Source organism: Cololabis saira, chromosome 1 (assembly GCF_033807715.1).
Source record: "Cololabis saira isolate AMF1-May2022 chromosome 1, fColSai1.1, whole genome shotgun sequence".
NCBI lineage: Eukaryota > Metazoa > Chordata > Actinopteri > Beloniformes > Belonidae > Cololabis > Cololabis saira.
The window spans coordinates 29655224-29673727 of record NC_084587.1 but is presented as its reverse complement, the minus strand read 5'-3'; the positions used below and the strand labels follow the sequence as shown (position 1 = coordinate 29673727).

General features: G+C 40.4%; 1 protein-coding gene across 1 annotated transcript in view; it reads right to left on the bottom strand.

The window, feature by feature from the left end:
* The window catches only part of LOC133442429 (vasorin-like), a 34958-nt gene extending 17317 nt beyond the window's left edge, over positions 1-17641 (bottom strand). Inside the window, exon 1 of the mRNA XM_061720424.1 lies at positions 17407-17641. The gene's annotated coding sequence lies outside the window, so the exon portion shown is untranslated. The remainder of the gene's footprint in view (positions 1-17406) is intronic.
* Between the last annotated feature and the right edge of the window lie 863 nt (positions 17642-18504).

Here is an 18504-nt window from a genome sequence, read left to right as displayed (position 1 = left end):
TGATAACAGAAAGAAATTGATGACCTTTGTAACAGCTCCAGTAACAAGTACCCCAGAAAGCATTTCGTGTCAGCAATGGTAAAGGAATCAGCTCACGGCTGTACGCAACTTCAAAATACTATTGTTTGCAAAGTAACAACAGACACGGAACAGCAGAAGAAACCACAAAAGAACACTTAGCAGTACATTAAGAACTGAATAAGGGTTAGAAGGGTATTATTCCTTGTTTTATTATATATATATATATATATATATATATATATATATATATATATATATATATATATATATATACATGCAGTGTGTTTGTTACGGTAATAAAATTGGCAGTTGTTTACTATGACTATATTCTTTCTTGTTCCTAAGAACATACGTCTTAGTAGCACCAAGTGCTAAACACCTGATTAATATATCCTTAGAAATAAACTCTAAACCAACCAAATGTGAAATCAATGGGTAAGACGTTGATCAAACTTTCAGTGCTTCTAAGTTTTAGGGATGAAGAAACTGGGGGATGTTTTAGTGTTAAGCACTAGAGATACTGAAGATACTGAGAAGCTGAAATATTAGTGGGCCTTTCTGATGGCACACAAGGTGGCTTTTTTGACACCAACCTATTTACTATCACTTACAACTGTTGCATGCTGATGTTAATGTGCTCACTGAGCCACCAGCTGTGTTGGGATTACGCTGAAGAGCTCATATTCAGCCAGCTGGGGAAAATAAGAGCCAGTTTAAAATATTTAGTTTTTCAATACTTCATGCATGTGCATGAATAAGTAATCCCCGGGATAAGATTAAATATCCATGAAATCCATGCCTAAAGATTTGTAAACTGTGTGGACTTAAGACAACACTCCCCAGAACACATGGAAGCGTGCCGGTGTGTAGGACATCAGTAGTGCTGCAGAGATGTTGCAGCAACACTCACAGGTGACAATTCTGTCTGACCAATGAGTTATCTGCTGTGTTTTGACAGTTCTGGCAATGTGCCCCAAAAGACCTCAGAGGTGCTTCCACAAGCTTCTAGCAAATAGGTGCCTTGTCCGATTCATATTGCTGCAACACAAAGCCATACTAGGACCTGACTAAGGCCACGTTTACACATAGCCGGGTATTTACAAAAACGGATATTTCCCCCTCTACGTTTTGAAAAATACCATCATTTACATGAACCCGCATGAATACGCTGTTAAGGGGCTATGAGCAGCCAAACCTACAGGCGGCAGTGTACCGAGAAGCATAAAGACATGCTAGCCAATCGGAATCCTGGAAAAAACCATCAACAAATGACACGTGGCCAAACAAATTGTAAACACAGGCCGCACACATGATGCTGGTGATATTTCTGTCGCATAATGTGACGTTCTGAAGCCTAAATCTCCGTTTCCCTCTGTTTACATGCAAACGTGAAGTCGGAGTTTTTTGCAAATCTCCACTTTGGCCAGAGTTTTCAGGAATGATCGTTTTTGGTGACTTTGGTGAGCTTCATTTTGGTGTAAACAAACGGCCAAAATGCATGAGAGCACCACCGTTTTTGCTACGTGTAAAGGGGGCCTCATGGTCACAAACTCCATTGAATGACTTGAGTATAATTCAGACAAGCTCTTTCAAACCGACAGACATTTGTCTCCACAAAGGCATGTTTTTTTAAGGATTACGCATCAAGATTACAACATTTATCTGAGTTTCTGATGAAACCTTAGATTGAATTGGGTGAATGTTTATCAGACACATACTGCATGCTTGCACAGTGAGTCAGCAGATACCAGAGGATGGACAAACTCAGACCCATGAGAGGAGGAGTCAACCGACCTGGAAGTGTTTATTACAAATCCTTCGACTGTGATGGTAGACGTATAACACCGGAGCTGACGCATGACAAGTGCATTTGATCATCCAGCAGTAACAACTACAGCAGCAAAGCAGTAATGAAAGCCAAGGCCTGGAGTGTCTTTTCAATGCGTGTCTGGACGGGCTTGGAGCCAATGAAGTGTACAGTCTGTCAGCAGCTGGAAATAAGCACGTCACCTGCAGCCAGCCTCAGACAGGTGTGCCAGCAGGTAATGTGCAGCAGACATGACCCTGTCAAAATCCTCTCCTTGCTTCTTGTGCGGATGTGTAACATCCTACAAGAGTTACAAATCATCCAGCTGCAGAGTACAGCACCATTATTCTCTTGAAATTAGCTGTTTTAGTGCAGACAAAAACTAGAGCAAATACGCTGTTGTAACTTTTCATCTCCATTCATCTCCAAAGTATGTAATAAAGAACTCTTATGTGTCAGATTGAGTTGTTTTTTTTTCTTTCTTTTGCCTGGACTGAACTGCTGAAGCTACAATTAAGTGACTCTTCAGCCTGAAACGTTTGTTATTATTTCCTTTTCAACATCCTCAAATCTGTCAGTTGCCGGTCTGCCAGCACTTCTTACTTATCTTAATGAGCTTTTCACAGTCAGTAAAGGCATTTCCTCTGAAGCAAGGATACAAACTAAATACAGCACAGAAAAACTTCAGATGCCTATTGGCATGGAGGTTAACTTGCTTTAAGTTGTCTTTACTCTTGTTTAATAGGTTTTTGCTGATAGTGCGGACGGGAGACCACTGCAGCGAGACGACACTTCCCAAAGGTAAGCAAATGTTCCCACAAATATAACTGAAACTGGTATTTTAACCTGACAAACGTCCCTTGTGCTGCTTTAATCCACAGGAGCAATGAAGCCAAAGTTCACAGTTTTGTATTTGGATTGGTTTTAAGGCGACAACCTTCCCTATGACATATTGGTTATCCCACTGCACTTTACAGCTTTTGTCAAATACACATCAATTGTCACTACCAATAATTGATTTTTTCCAGCTGGGTCTATTTAGCAATTCCTTCACCTGCGGGACTCTTACCCAACAGGGGCCTCTTCATGCTTGCTAAGACCAGCCACTCAGTTTTCCAAAAATTTGGTGTCTCGTAGACTTTGGGGGATGACTGGTGGTGGTAGATGCATTTCCAATAGATTTGTACAAGTCCAGACGGATGCTGCACCACTACAGCTTGAGTATACTTCAGGAACAGTCCAAATCCTGGGTCTGAATGATGTCTTTTTAACCTTTTGTCCACCACTGCAGTAAGTCTTTGCAGGAACACAAAACTCAAATCTGAATGTTTTTTTGTTTTTTTTTGTTTTTCCTGGTCCACAAGAGTCACATGTAAGCAGACAGCATCAATTAAGCAGTGCAGAAACGTCCACGTCCGACAGGAGGACAGGAGGCATGCATGTGCTCTTGGAAAACAGGTCTCAGCGGTAATCAGAGACTCTGTTATATACACAGCACTGACTTGAGTTACTCTACTCTAAAGCCGTCAATGCACATAGCAGGTCAGTGACCAGACTTCTTATTTACCCCGAGGATTATCTTAGAAGTTGTAGCTGCTGTAGCTACATTTCTGTGCCGTGTGGCTCATCTGATGATGGATTTTTGAAGAAACATTTTGACATGTGCTCATTAACTCGATTGTATCCAAATTTCTTGACAGGTACTGCAAAGATATATATTTGTTGTTCTTGTAAAGGATATAGTTAGGTATCTTAAGTGACTACTAAACACAAAAACTTAGTGAACCCAAAAGTGCCCCTTTGTTTGAGGTTGAACCAGCCTAAATATGCCGTTCTGTGAGTGGTTCACAGGCCCAGATCAGAAGAGAATTATCCAGCAGCCCAACACTGATCTCCACCCATTCATTCCACATTTGCTGTACTTCGTGAACGGTAAGCACACAGCTGTAACACTGCCTTTAAATGTGGCACAGTTAAAGACAAGGGTGAGAGAAGCGAGCAGTAACCTTTGGAGTACTGTACCCCTGCGGATCAGGGATGGACCGGAATATTCATATACCTGGATATTCGTTCATTAAGTGGATATCTAGTTTTAGCAGGTAGGGAGAAGACATCCTGTCGGAAACCTCAGCTGTGTGTCCCACCTTAAACTTAGGGATGACTTGTTGACATGTAAACTCTTTCCCTATCATCTTTATTCCTAAAGCGTTGCTCAGTCTCAAGCATGTATGCAACACTTTTCAGCATGTTCACCTCGCCCTCACTCAGTCACACGTATGTGCACCTCATTCATCTGGCCTCACATTCGTGCAACAAATGAGGCATTCTATTGTGTGACATTGATAAAGTTTGTTGTGATGTTCACACTTTGTTAAAGTCCCATGAACTTTTTGACAATAGTCTCTGCTTTAAAAAACGTGCAGTAAGTAATTTTTTATGTGGTCAGTATAAAAAGATCTCTCTTTGCATTTGTGTACTTTCTTTTTAGATTTCCAGGCATGAATTTCACTTGTTTATATTTTTTCCTTCACTGTTTATCCTTCAGTGCTAATATTAATGGCTTGGTGGATGATTTTGGCGTGCGGCATTATGTCCAAGGTTTGCAAGTGACAAACAAGTGAACTGGTAAGTGGTCGTTTTTCACACCACCCTCATGCTGACTAAATCTGCGGAAGAAATGAGTGCGATGAATTCCCTCTGAACTATCGACACGTCTGCTGCTGACTGAGGCCTGAGTTCATGGGACCTCTGTCTTCACTAAAACATACTAAGTAATTTGTGCTGGAAATTTTCACACACAGCATACTTGCACCGGAAAATCATCAACAATCAGTGTCGTTATTCAGAATCACACATCTTCAGATTCGATTTGTCCCGTTGCAAACACGACTGTACACCATAATGAATGCTACAAATGCTACACTCAAATAATTCCTTGCAACAACGCACACACATACACACACATAAACTAAAGCAGGCCTAAAAAGCTCTACAGCCGTCCCCTGCAGCTGGATCGCCTCATTAACCCTATGTTCGGATGGATTTAATGCTGCAAAACCTCATAGGAGCTGCCAAAAAGTACACACACTGCACACACACACACATAATGATTGGATTATAATTTGAAAATGAGTTCACCTCGTAAAAACTGTGAAAACGACTCATGTTTGAGTGTAGGATTACGTCCCCGTGGAAGAGTGTTGTTTTGGCATGTGTGTGGGACGAGTGTTTACTTTCTCACTATCTATTTACTTTGACTCCTGACAGATGCTTTAAGTAAACATACGCTCACACACACACACACACACACACACACTCATTCTTACCTCTGCTGGAAGAGGAATCAATTAGTGCAAACTGGACTGCGTTTGTGTTTCTTTGGCTCAGTTAAAGCCACTGACCTTGACTGGTTCAAGACCTAGAAACAAAGGCTGTATTATTCACAGGAACAGAAAATCTGATTTTTAACTCTTTGTGGTGCACCACGCAGTCTGCTCTGTCAAGATTACAAGACGAGGCCTGTTCCCTGACGTTATTTTCAGAGCGTGAAAGCAACTACAGACACGTAAAATGTGTCTTGGGAGGACGACTGCTGAGAGCCCTTTGTGTCTGCAAGAAGAGGAAAATATGGAACTGTTTTAAGTTTGAACAAAGTTTGTCCTCCTTGAGTAAATAAACATGTCACAGCCAGAAATTAAAAAATATATATTTTTTGGATAACAGAGCCTTTACTAATAATAAATCTAAAAGCTAAGGTTTCCAGCTAAGACTACAGCTCTAACAGATTTATCATAAAGCAGCTTCAATTCAAAACCACAGATGACATCTGTAGCAGGGTGGATGCTACGGGCCCGACCGAAGGATGGAGAGACACGGAGTTTCGTGCAGAACCCTGTTTATTCCCAAAAACGTCACCCACAGTGCAGAAGCACCTCACGCCAGCAGCTCCTCCATTCTGAGGCTCTTGCTGCTGGGCAGCCAAGCCTTATGAAGGCTGGCAGAGTGGAGAGGCTGATTGGGCCCACCTGTGCCCTAATCAGCCTGAGTGGCTGCAGCTCCTCCACCCTGCCACAACATCATACGTAAACACACACAAATAAGAAAGCGTATCTCTCCTACAGACTGCTAATGCCTCTCTTGAAGAATGAATAGCTACTTCCTAGTTCAGCTAAACTCAGAAGGATTATAATTTACATTGTTTCTTTGAAAGCATCATATTCTCACATAGCAAAAAAGAAGAAAAAAAAGCTCAGCTTGTACCACAAATGATTTAGCCGTCAAAGGTTAAAGGTCTTGTTAACACCAGAATGCTGTCATGAATCCCATCAAAATAAGGGTGCTGTAAATTGGATGTTCAGCTGGAAGCTGTGCAAAGAGAAGAGAGGCTGTATATTATGTACAGTAAGAAGGTCTAACAAAATGGAAAAAAAAATGTTTTTTTGTTTTTTTTTTCAAGGGAGTCAAAAACAAGGAACAACTACAGACATTGTGATACAGAATCTAGTGTGTCACCTGTAATTTTTACATTGACTGACGCGTGGTGGCGTGTTGAGCTAGCCCCGCGAATAACTCGCATACGAGGGTAGAGTACACTTAATTGCAGGTCAGGTCTAATTTAAACAGAAGTGGCCGAGATGGTGAGTTGTGGGTGAGATTTGTTGATGACAAGATGAGGATGTCCACAAGTTCCTCATCCTCAGAGCCGTGTACATCATAAATCAGCATATTACAGAACCGTAATCTGCAAATGGTTACTAAAATGACAGGCTGCGGCTTTGCAAAAAAACAAAACTCAGGTCATTAACAAACTGAAGGGCCTGAGAAAGAAGTTATTTGTGTTTGATAAACACAACGGCAGGAGCGGCGGAGGGAGACTGCTGGTCATATTTGTGCAACACGATTTGGGAGAAGTCGCCACACTGATCCCGCTGTTATTCAGCATGAATCCTCCACCCGCTCCTTCTCCTGCATCCAACCAGCTCTTCTGATGTTGGTGAAGCCAGTGAGGCCGACCAAGCCGGCGGAGGGGACCGTCATGTTACGTAGTACCACTCGATAACGCCTCTGGAGGCATATCCCCTCCCCTCAACTTGGCTTCAGCCACGGGGGAGGCAATAACACGCCTCGTGTTTACATCGCCCAGCGCATGTTACACATGCATGCAGATATAATAGCAGGGTCGAATCTAAAAATGCCTCCTTTTAAATCTTTGACCCAACAATTTGAAATGATTGTTTTTAATATAAGCAGCTACCCTGACCGGTATTTCTGGCAGAGACATGACTCAGTAACTGTTACTATGACATCTACGATATGTACAGGTTTAAACAAGTCAACCAGCCTTCATGGAAAACCAGCAGGATCACTTCTAAAGACGGGCTCATCAATATGAAAATAATAATGTTTAAAAAAGCACTATAAAGTCATTAGACTGAGCTAAAAATGTAAACACTGCAGCCAATCACATGACACGACTGAGAAATATACCAGAAAATAGTGACACAGCTGGAGAAAGGTGAATGAGATTTATTTGGCACTTGAGAAACTTTGCAAAAGGCTGCCCTGGCGGTGACATCCCACGCTTTCTTTGATCACAAACATGCCAATCCATATGCACGCAGTTAAATCACAAGCATCGCTGCACACTGTGTGGTGAAACTGGACACCGAGGTAGAGACACGTGAAGGAATGGCAACGGCACGCTCCGCTGCAGACCAGGCGCTGACACACGACTCTGAAACAAGCCTTGGGGGCTTGCACGGATGTTTGGAAAGGGAATGAAGGAAAGATGGGGCTCTGTTTATGTCGATGGTCAGAGTAGATACACACAAATACTAACTCAGTCACACAAACTCCCCCAGATGTAACAACGGACCTCTCTGATAGCAGAAATGATGCTTTTTTGTAACACTTTCCACCTTAAAACAGACTGACTCAGAAGGTCTATAATTGTATTCTGAGTTATTTACGATTCAAAATATGAAAGGAGCTAGGGTTAGACCAAAAACAATGTTAAAGGAGACAAATTGGGAAAAATAATCAGTAATTCTCTGCTTAAAACCATATATTTGTCTATACCAAATAAGACTGGAACCAAACGCAACTCGGACACATAAGTCGGACAGTAAAATGTGTCTCCTTTGGAAAGTCAAATGATATAAAAATAATCTCAACATAATCATTTCATTTAATCAACATATCATATAATTTGCAATAATATGAATCTTTGAAGTATGGTGGCCGAGACGTCTCAAACAAGGACAAGAGCCACAACACAACGGAAGTAAACAAAATGTTGGCGTGACTTTCAAACGTCTCAGGGCGTTATCTAGGATTACACCACACAATACACACATGTGCTGTAACTACTTGGACAATACACAACATGAACCATTTCTGACACTCATAATAATCACAGATCACGTCATCTAGTACAAATATCACGTACCGTTCAAGAAGGCAGGACGCGCCACAGAAGTTTGAAAGTGACGCCAACTTTTTGTTTGCTTCCGTTGTGTTGTGGCTTTTTTTCGTGGTGGTGTGGCTTTTGTTATTGTTTGAGACGTTTCGGCCACCGTATTGAAGCCTTTTTAAACTGAAGGCAAATCTCTATCTAACAACATAACTACCATAAATATGTCACTGTGCATGCGTGGTTAGGCCAGTTTCATCACAGTGGCTTTGGTCAAAATATCTGAGAGACAGCATGCAGCCACGCATGTTGAAAAGTCTAAACTTATGCATAAGTGAAGCACAGTTGTCATCACAAACATGATTTCTTTCAGATTAGTCACCATATTCTGAAAGCAGTCTGCAAAAATCTGCAAGCGCACAACCCCAGACCTTTGTTATTAGTTTATAATACGTTAAGCTATTTGGCCTTAGACGTATTTCAGGAACTTCAGCCTACTCAGTCACGTCAAATTTTTTTTTTTTTCTTACATTTCTTAAGATCTCTGCTGATCATGTCCAGTCGAAGCCACATTTTTTAAAGAGCTAGTTTGGTAAGAACACACTAAAAACACACTGTATATGAGCTTAACTGGAGCAATCAAACTCATTAGCCTCTTTTAATGCATGCCTTTGCTCTAGCTACAAATTAAGTTTAGAAACCATAGAGTAAACTTTTTGTTCTGTGTGAAAGATTTATTGCAGATGAACATTTCTGTAACAGGGCCAGCTGGTTACACAATAAGTTGCATACTGTGATGCACAAATCTCAACAGTTACAGTTTTAATTCAAATTGCAAGGCCTCTGTGGGAATTGCCGTTGTTTGGATTTGTACAGGCAATGTGAAGTATAAAATATGTTTTTCTTATCCATTTTCTCTTAATAAAAGTCAGTTATTTTTCAAGTAAATCTGTATCGCTTTCCATCCATTTGAAAATAGCAGCAGACAGATTTTAATAGGCAGGGTGGTCTGACCTAACCATCAACTCAACCCAGACTCGTCGGAGATATATTAAGTTCATTTTCTCCTATGATTTAAGTCCATGAATTAGCTCCATCATCCCCTGTTACCTCAATTTGTCTAATATGTTCCATCTGTTGCAGTGGGAGCAGTCTGGTGTGTCTTGGCCTTATCAGAGGTACAGACAAAAGTTTCTTTAGCTGACTGGCGGGTTGGATGCTTATTTTGGACTTGCCGCGGCCGTCTATGTTTATGGAGAGTTTTGTGTAAGCCTGCGGTAATTGCTAATGAACTGATAGGTTATACATCGCAGACAGAAATGAATAAACAGTGTATCAGCTTTCAAACTTTAAATCAGAGGCTAGCAGGTATCTGAGCCATAAAGATAAAAATAAAAAAGTTCTGGCACTCATGGTTTTTGTATTTGGCAATACTGCTGAAAATGTGTGTCATATTTTCATAAATTGATTTGTTCAATGGCAAACTTTCAGGACAATTTCAGTTATCTCTGTGGAAGAATAAATATGTCGCACTAGTCGTCTTTCTTAACACTTAACTGGCTCCATCAAACTAGTTATCTATGCACAAGTCTGTTTAAGTGTGTTCACACCAGTAAGTGTTTTACTCCCACAAAGTAACAGCTTTTTTTTTAACTAATTCCCAATAAAACTCACACACATGCAACTTGAAGTTCATGCAGCACTTTACATTTTCATTACTAGTAGTGTTTATGCACTGTAAGTTAAAAACTGCACACATCCTCTTACTTACTCTTAGCATTTACAAAAGGACCTAATAATAGTCACTGCAAAAAACACAAATTCATTAAAAAAATGTGAGCCAACCTGTGAGCTGAAGAGTGATGGTTGCCAGTATCAATCAAAATGATCTGGGAAGACACATGAAGAACCCGAATATAACTTAATACATCACAAGCTGTGTTTCCATCAAACTATCGCGTAATTTGAAGCAAACCTTTAAAAAGCCACTTCTTTCGTGACTTTTTTCCCTGCTGTGTTGCATGTAGCTATAATTAGCTGGTAGTGGATGCAAACACGAAGCAAAAAGGAATTAAACAAATAACAGCTGTCTCTTGGGCTGTATATACAACGGAAGAATATACAGGTTTACTGGAATTTGTTTTAGTCCGGTTCCTCTTGATTGTTCTTTTATTATTTATTTCATGTCCCAGAAAAACTAAATATCTCGTCTGGAGTAATAGCTATGGATAAAATCTGGATAACTAATGTCTGTATTGCTCAGGCCTGTGTATGTAGTCAGCCTAAAAAGGAACACTACTTACACTCAAAGCTCATTATTGAGATTAAGTATTAAAACAAAATCAGAGAAGCAGGTGCTCCTCATGTAAAAACTCCATAGCTGGTTTGACCTGGTAATCTTTTTTGGCATAACGGTGCACTGGGCTCTGAGCCAAACAGAAACATCATAAATCAAATTACGCTCCACTGTGCATTAGTCTAACAGTAGTGTCAGCTTCCTCTTCTCAACTTGACACTGATTTAAAACTCTGTCTGTACGAGTCTGTTTTTTTCTGCTTCATCAGGTTCTGGTCCCGATCTGCGGGTTGACTGGTTCACCCTTTGACTTCTGACCTTTTAATTCCCAGCTAGATGCAGTGAGGCCTCGAGGGAGGAGTATGGGATTGTGCCTGCGTGCATGCGTGCATGCGTGCATGCGTGCATGCGTGTATGCGTGTGCCCGTGAGACACAGGAACAAGACCATAATGCAAGACTATATACATATGTATTTGTACTATATGTACAATTAAAAACAGTTTCTGCCCTCTTTGCAAATATCACTGTGGTGTTTTTTTCTTGTTCTTAACACATCACAAATTAGTGTGAGTGCATGGATGACATTAATCCTCCCAGCAGGAGTGTGATATCAGACTGAATGACAGACCGTATCAGAAAAATAATGAGCTGCATCGTGTTATAATTTAACAGGTTATGGCAAGATTGAGCATAGAGCAAACACATTCCTAAACTTGGAACAAATACACTTAATCTTAAACATCTCAAATTTCTTGTAGAACAAACAGAGTGCCACACCTGCTGTGATTAAAAGCTTATATGCAAATGCAATTATAAGAACTGTTGTTGATATGCTGGCATCAGACTACATTGCATAATAAAGGTGATGCAATATTCCCTGAATGAAAAAGTGAAGCTATTCCAGACCAAGAGTCTGCATTTTATGAGTTTAGATTAGATTGGGTCACCTAGAGGCAAACAGTTGTGTACACTCACACCTCTGGCTAAACATAATCACCAAATTAACACAACATGCATGTTTTTGGACAACACTGCAAAAGCTATTATTCCTAAATCTATTAAAATTATCTTAAATTAAACAAACAAACCCTGCCAATGGTGTAAGAAAACTGTACTTGACTAAAATTCTTAAAACAAGCAAAATAGTGTAAGCCACAAGACAAAAAGTAGGACTAATTTTCTCAAAATAAGGTTGTTTTTTTTTTCTTTCTTAGAAATTACTTTTTGCAGTGCAGTCACCCCAGTCACTCCTATAACTTGCTCTGTGTGAGAAAATCCCTGTTTGTTATGCAAATATTAGACAAATAATTACTGTAGGTTCAGACTATCCACCTATAGCAATATAGCTTCTTCGGGAAAAAAGATAGTAATGCGATGGTAAGATTGTAACAGTAAGATGACATACTTCAACTCAGTTATCAAACTTAGTTTTATCAAAAAACTCTTCATCATCAACTCAGTTGTGTGGGCATTAATCCTGAGATGAAACAGTGTTTGTTTAGTCAGGATTGTGATGGGAAGGGTGGTAACAAGGTGAGGTTTATGTCGGTTAGCAGCTGGATGTGTAACTTGTTCTACTTCTTTCAGCTCATGGTTGTGGCAGAAGGTTGTGGCCACCACATTCATCAAAATCACATTAATCACATCCATGTTTTCTTTTTGAAAACACTGCAGAACCGGCAATGCAACAAAACACTTGCCAAAAGATGTACTGGCTGTATTTCCTCTACTATTGCTGGTTCCTCTATTTGATTACTGTGTGAAAGCTAATTACTAATGCCAACTTGAATGCCAATTCAAGTTGGCATTAGCAATTGGCATTTGCCGATTGTCAACATTGAAATCATCAGACTAATTAAAGAAGCAAACAGGTGAAGACAGACGTGTAGTCCTTGCACAACCTCTCCTTAAACCAAACCTCCACTTTCTTTCATAGTGCATTAAACTGAAGCCTCAGAGTCAGCAGAGGAACCATGTACATGAAAACCATGAGGCAACAATGTCTACTTGATACATCACACTTCCCTGGCAAACACAAGGTCTTCCCTCTCAGCGTTGCCTTCAGCTGTTAGCAATGCTTAGCTTACCTTCTGTTTATTACTGCGCTTCTTGCCTTACCTGCAGTCCCTTCCAGTTGTTCAGAACATCACAGTTTCAGACCCCTGTCCTTTGAAGGGCCCTGCAGCCCTCGAGCCACTGTCTACTGGCAACTAGGGTGAATGTTTGTTGGTGTGTGTTGCTAGTGCAGGGGGCGAAAGGGTGTTTGTGTGTACAGCCTGACTATATATGCCCTCAGGGCAAAGAGATAGAGTGGAACTCAGGAAAAGTGGTCGGGAACACAGTCCATGCGTCCTCAGTAGTAGCTGCTGTTTGTAGCGTGGCTGCTGAGAGTCTAGCGTGGCTTCTGCCTTTTTGGAGTGTGGTGTGTTATCTTAAGAAATCAGCACGATTAGGGGCTGTAAGTGAAAAATGAAAGCTTTCTTTATATACGGTAGAAACTCAGCTTCTCTTAAGTCAGACACAGCACGGAAAATGTACTTGATAATTGGAAACTTTCACAATCTGGGAAAGTGATTTAATCAAAAGGCTGAAATTGTGCTGATATCTCGATTTTCTTCCTAACGCATAATTAAGGAAATAAAATTGATGGAAACAGCGCTGATTTCGGCTTGTCAAGGGGTTAATTACTGTAGTGATCTCAGCCTGGCATTTCTGCGTTGGGTAACCTGACGACAGACCTGCCGTCAGAGGCCCCTCTCTGTCCTGGGGTCTCCTGGTACCACAGAGGAATGTTACAAGAAGCATGTGTGTGCCACACTCTTTATCTTCTTACTGAACCACAGTGTTTATTCCACACACTGGGAAGATGACGGGGGAAGGTACTTAAGGACATGCTTCATGGGTTTGTAAAAGAGTAACAACCCCTAAAACCATGCTTGGGGGTAGAAGGTTGGATGCTCTAATGGTGAGCATGTTGAGTCTCAACCTGCTGTGTGATGTTCAAGTCTAGAATTGCTCCAGTGTCAAATAGGCTTGTAAAGATGTAAAATGAGTTGTTTTATGACGCTGAAAACAGAAACCAAATTTAGCTATATCCCAGTTCATATATACTTACTGACTTAACAGTGCAGAATGATTTATCTGCACTTGGATGCTTTACTGTGGACATTTGCTCCATCTGCAAGCTCTCCAACTTCCTTAAACATTCCCAAATGAGCAAACATCTACCCCCTATTTAGATATGCATCTGCACAATGTAAAGAAGTACACATCATGATTTCTCCCAACTTTATATGTACAGTTTGAGCTGAAAATCATTTGGAGAATCCAGAAATAGTTGTGTGTTTACATGTAGGTGAAGATGAATAGTGACTCACTGATAAAAAAGTGAATAACTTGTATGTGATTATTATTGAGGATTTATGTTTGTGGGAAACTACTTGCTTTTACTTGCTTCTTCTTGTGTTTTCCAACTGTGTAGTAACAGCACTGAAATGTTAACTGTTAAGACTTTTTTCTATCTTAGAAGTAATTTAAATTTAAATGTAACATGTAATGGACAGCAATGGGATTTGCCTTCTTCTTTTTTTAATGTGAAGAGTATTATTAAAATTCATGAACATCTTTCATTTCACATTTACACATGCATACATACACTTTACAGCTATTGATTTTTGGCCAATGAAATATGCCATTCTTGCTTCTTTATTGGATTTATTTCTTGAGGTTAATAAACTAATATGGAAGTGAAGGACAGAAAGACAAAGTTCCTAACAGATTTGTCTGAAGCATTTACTCTACACAACAAATATCCACATCCAGAGGCAAATCAGCAGCAAACGCAGCTATGTTAAAAGCACCTCAACCAGTGATGTCTGGACATCGTCTGGTAAAATCAGACAGAGACATTCCCTGGAATTATTCCTCACGCTTGTATCACACATCACGTCAGATGCCCTCTCCCAGCTGGACATACTATGGTTTTAGCAGGGGGTGGCACACGGGTAGCAGAGTGCAGGAGGCAGCGCATAAATCAAAAAAGTGTTTTTGCAGTGTTGTCGCCAATTTGTGATTGATTGCGACCAATTTCTTTAGCATTCTGCTCCGCATGTACAAGGGGTCCAAAGAAAATATTAGGCAAGCCCAACTGGAAGTGAGCCTCTCTGCAGTGGTAAGAATGTTGGCGCATGAAACTCCAAACACAGTGAGTTGCAAAGAGCAGGAAAACAAATGACAGAGTGGCAAAAACGTTCAATATAACCAAAGTGAAAAAGCCAAGAAAAACTTCTGCATTTGATGCATCAATGCCTTAGTAATGGAAACATGAACCGCAAAAGGTTTAAGGAAGGCGGACAGACGCAAAAAAGGGATCAACAAGTCATTCACGTTACAACCATATAAATATATATATGTGTGTGTGTGTGTGTGTGTGTGTGTGTGTGTGTGTGTGTGTGTGTGTGTGTGTGTGTGTGTGTGTGTGTGTGTGTGTGTGTGTGTGTGTGTGTGTGTGTGTGTGTGTGTGTGTGTGTGTGTGTAAAAGGAACCAACATAATGAGTCATACAGTGACCAAGTAGGCTGCTGACCAGAAGGGAGAGAGTTTGGTGTGTAACAACAGAGCCCCACAGGGGACACTTAAACCCCTCGGAGGGGTGAGGCTTTCAGTTGCTGTGGCTGAAAGAAAATGAAAACTAACACACACACTAACACACATGCACACACTTCACAATCCAGGACTCCACCCTTCTCACCTTATACCTCTTAATTTCCCTCATGGGGTTATTAACTCCCTGATTGGTGAGCTTTCCTTTAGGTTCGGTCCTGTTTAGTTGTCATGGTGGCATGACCCGAACACTTACTAGCTGACCCTTGGGATTAGTCCAACTTTGAAAATAAGGAGGGGGACGTTTTGGGTTAAGCCCTCACCTCGAGGTGCGCGCTGCAGCATCTCACAGAAACCTTAATTAAATTGCTGAGACACCGAGGCAGGAATGTTTGCTTTGCTCTCCCTCTCTGCCGTAGGTGCTCCGGACCATCCCTCTGTCTCCACCCAGCTTTGCTTTTCTCATACTCATGCCCCACGCTGGGTTTGTTTTAGTGCCTGAAACTCCCCATGGAGTTGCACTATAAGGTAAAGGCAGCAGGTCGCAAGTGGAATATTGCTATAAAGGTTTATTAAATGACCGACTCAGTCATGCATCACACAAACAAATGACCCTGAAGTGCACATTTATAAATCTAGGCATGACAAAAGCTGAATAAAATCTGCTATTTTCATGTTTTCATAAGAAAGATAGACAGATGACCCTCTGTTCTTCCAATGCTGTAACTAATCATTTCACCAATATCTTCAAAAACTGACTCTAATTGTAAATATGTGAGGGCAATAGCACAACTAAAACTAATTGTAATTTTTGATCATCCTCTTAGACATTGTTCTGTATTAAGTATTTCATATTTTCAAATGACCAAAACTGTGAAATATTCACATGTATGATCAAATCTTGAAATTCTCTGTTTTGTGTTATCAAAAGCCAAAATTTAAAAAAGTTGAATTAATGGTCATATGGAAAAAGTCAAGAATCATCCATTAAAACTGAAACACTGTCTGCATGACCTTAGGGTGCAGATGTAGATGAGTACTAAGCATAGTTACCTACATGATACTGTTTGGGGCTTTTACTTTCTCTTTTTGTGTTTTCCTTAAAATATTCAGATATGGTGAGAAAAGCCAATCATATTTACAATTATTAATGGACCTCAAATGTAGCATGTTTAATGTAGAATGATGAAAAAGGAAGAAAAAGTTAAGGATGAATTCCTTCCAACAACTTGGATTCATGTTTTCAGCAATTAACCAACAAATAAATAAAGAGCGTATATATATATATATATATATATATATATATATATATATATATATATATATATATATATATATATATATATATATATATATATGTGTGTGTGTGTGTGTGTGTGTGTGTGTGTGTGTGTGTGTGTGTGTGTGTGAGTTCACAATAAAAGATGAAGATGAAGATGAAGATTAACTGAGCTTGTCTTGCATTGACCTTTCTTGGTGTGCTGCTTTCACCACTTTGTGGGATCTTCAAATAAAGAGCGTATTTCAGCATTGACAGCCAGATTCATTGCACTATTCAAATTAAATCATGCGCGTCATAAGACAACTTGATGAGCTACAAAGTAAACACTTGAGCGACAGAGAGACTACCTTTCTCGGCCCTCGGGGATCACACACTAATCATGCAAATAAAGGATTCCCCTATGGGGCCATAAAAAACAACCAGGGGTCAGAGAGAAGCCGTCAGGGGTGGCAGATAAGGATTTTTAATCCTGAATAAGAGCTTGGAAACAGCTCCTCGCAGTCGCTCACCCTGTCCGTGCGTCCCACTGAGCGCGTTTACCCGGAAGATCCTGAACGCTGATTTATGGGCCCGCGTTACACCGACGCAGAGCCTACGCTGCAGGGTACGGCGTCGATTTAACGCGGAACCATAATTCAGGCTTGAGCCGAGATACCCAGAGACGCACCGGGAGAGGAATACAAAGATCCGCTTGAGGAAAAGCTTTGACATGTGTAGAAGGCTGGGTAGAGGTAAGCGGATCCGAGGCTGGGTCGGCTTTCAGACCCTCTCAGGGTCCACCTTTACCCAGGAAAAGACTACTTCTAACCGGCTTCTAATCTGAGACTCCTGTGGCTGCAGAAGCTGGATCTCTCTGCAGCTGTACAGCAGGAAAAGCTTGTAAACTACATGCATATCAACTGATTAACAGCAGACGTTAATATGCCGTTCAGGGTGCACAAAGCGCGCTCTCAAAGGTCCACAACAAAAGCGCACCGAAAGGCTTACCTGGGAAAAGTAATCCAGACAAGTTCGCGGGAGCGACTTGGAGCGGCTTCGGTCCAAAATTGTGTCCCTTTATTCAGAGTGTTTCTCGATGCAAAGCCAAAAACCTATCTGAAGACTTTCTCTGCAACTCAGTAGAGTTAGAGTCCACGCAAAGTTTAAAACCAAGAAGTGTGGTTATCACTGCAGCGCACTCGCTCCGCGCGAAGACCTGGACGTCCAGCCTGAAGAGCGCACAGGCTTTTCAACAAAAGCGCTCAGTGAAGCGGAGGAGGAGAGTTTAAAGGAGCTCAGCAGTGGGAGGCGCAGCAGTACCCGACACCCACTGCACCTGCAAGGATCACAATGTTGGAGTCTTCTTCGAGCACTGACAGTGCGAGGGTACGACGGAGTATTAGGGTCAAACTAAGACAAAAAAAAAAAAAGAAGGAAATTACGAGAATAAAGTCATAATATGAGAATAAAGTCATAATTTTGCGAGAATAAAGTCGTAATAGAATAAAGTCGTAATATTACGAGAATAAAGTCGTAACATTACGAGAATAAAGTCGTAAAATAACGAGAATAAAGTCGTAATTTATGAGAATAAAATCGTAATATTATGAGAATAAAGTTGTAATATTATGAGAATAAAGTTGTAATATTATGAGAATATAATTTATGAGAACTCTAACAGGAAGAGCATCTTCCCCCTGTGTTAAAATGAGGAATATTGAGCATCTTGTGAAGTTCTATTTATATATTTATAATATATTTAATATTACGACTTTATTCTCGTAATATTACGACTTTATTCTCGTAATGTAACGACTTTATTCTCGTAATGTAACGACTTTATTCTCAAAATATTACGACTTTATTCTCAAAATATTACGACTTTATTCTGGAAATATTATGTCTTTATTTTCGTAATTTTACGACTTTATTCTCATATTATTATGACTTTATTCTCGTAATTTCCATTTTTTATTTTGGTCTTAGTTTGGCCCTAATACTCCGTCGTACGAAGGCCCTATTGTATCTGTAGGAAAAAAAAAATTCTCGTTTTTCTTCCAACGAAATGAGGGCCTTTTTGCCCCCCTAAACGTGCCCCAAAAGTCA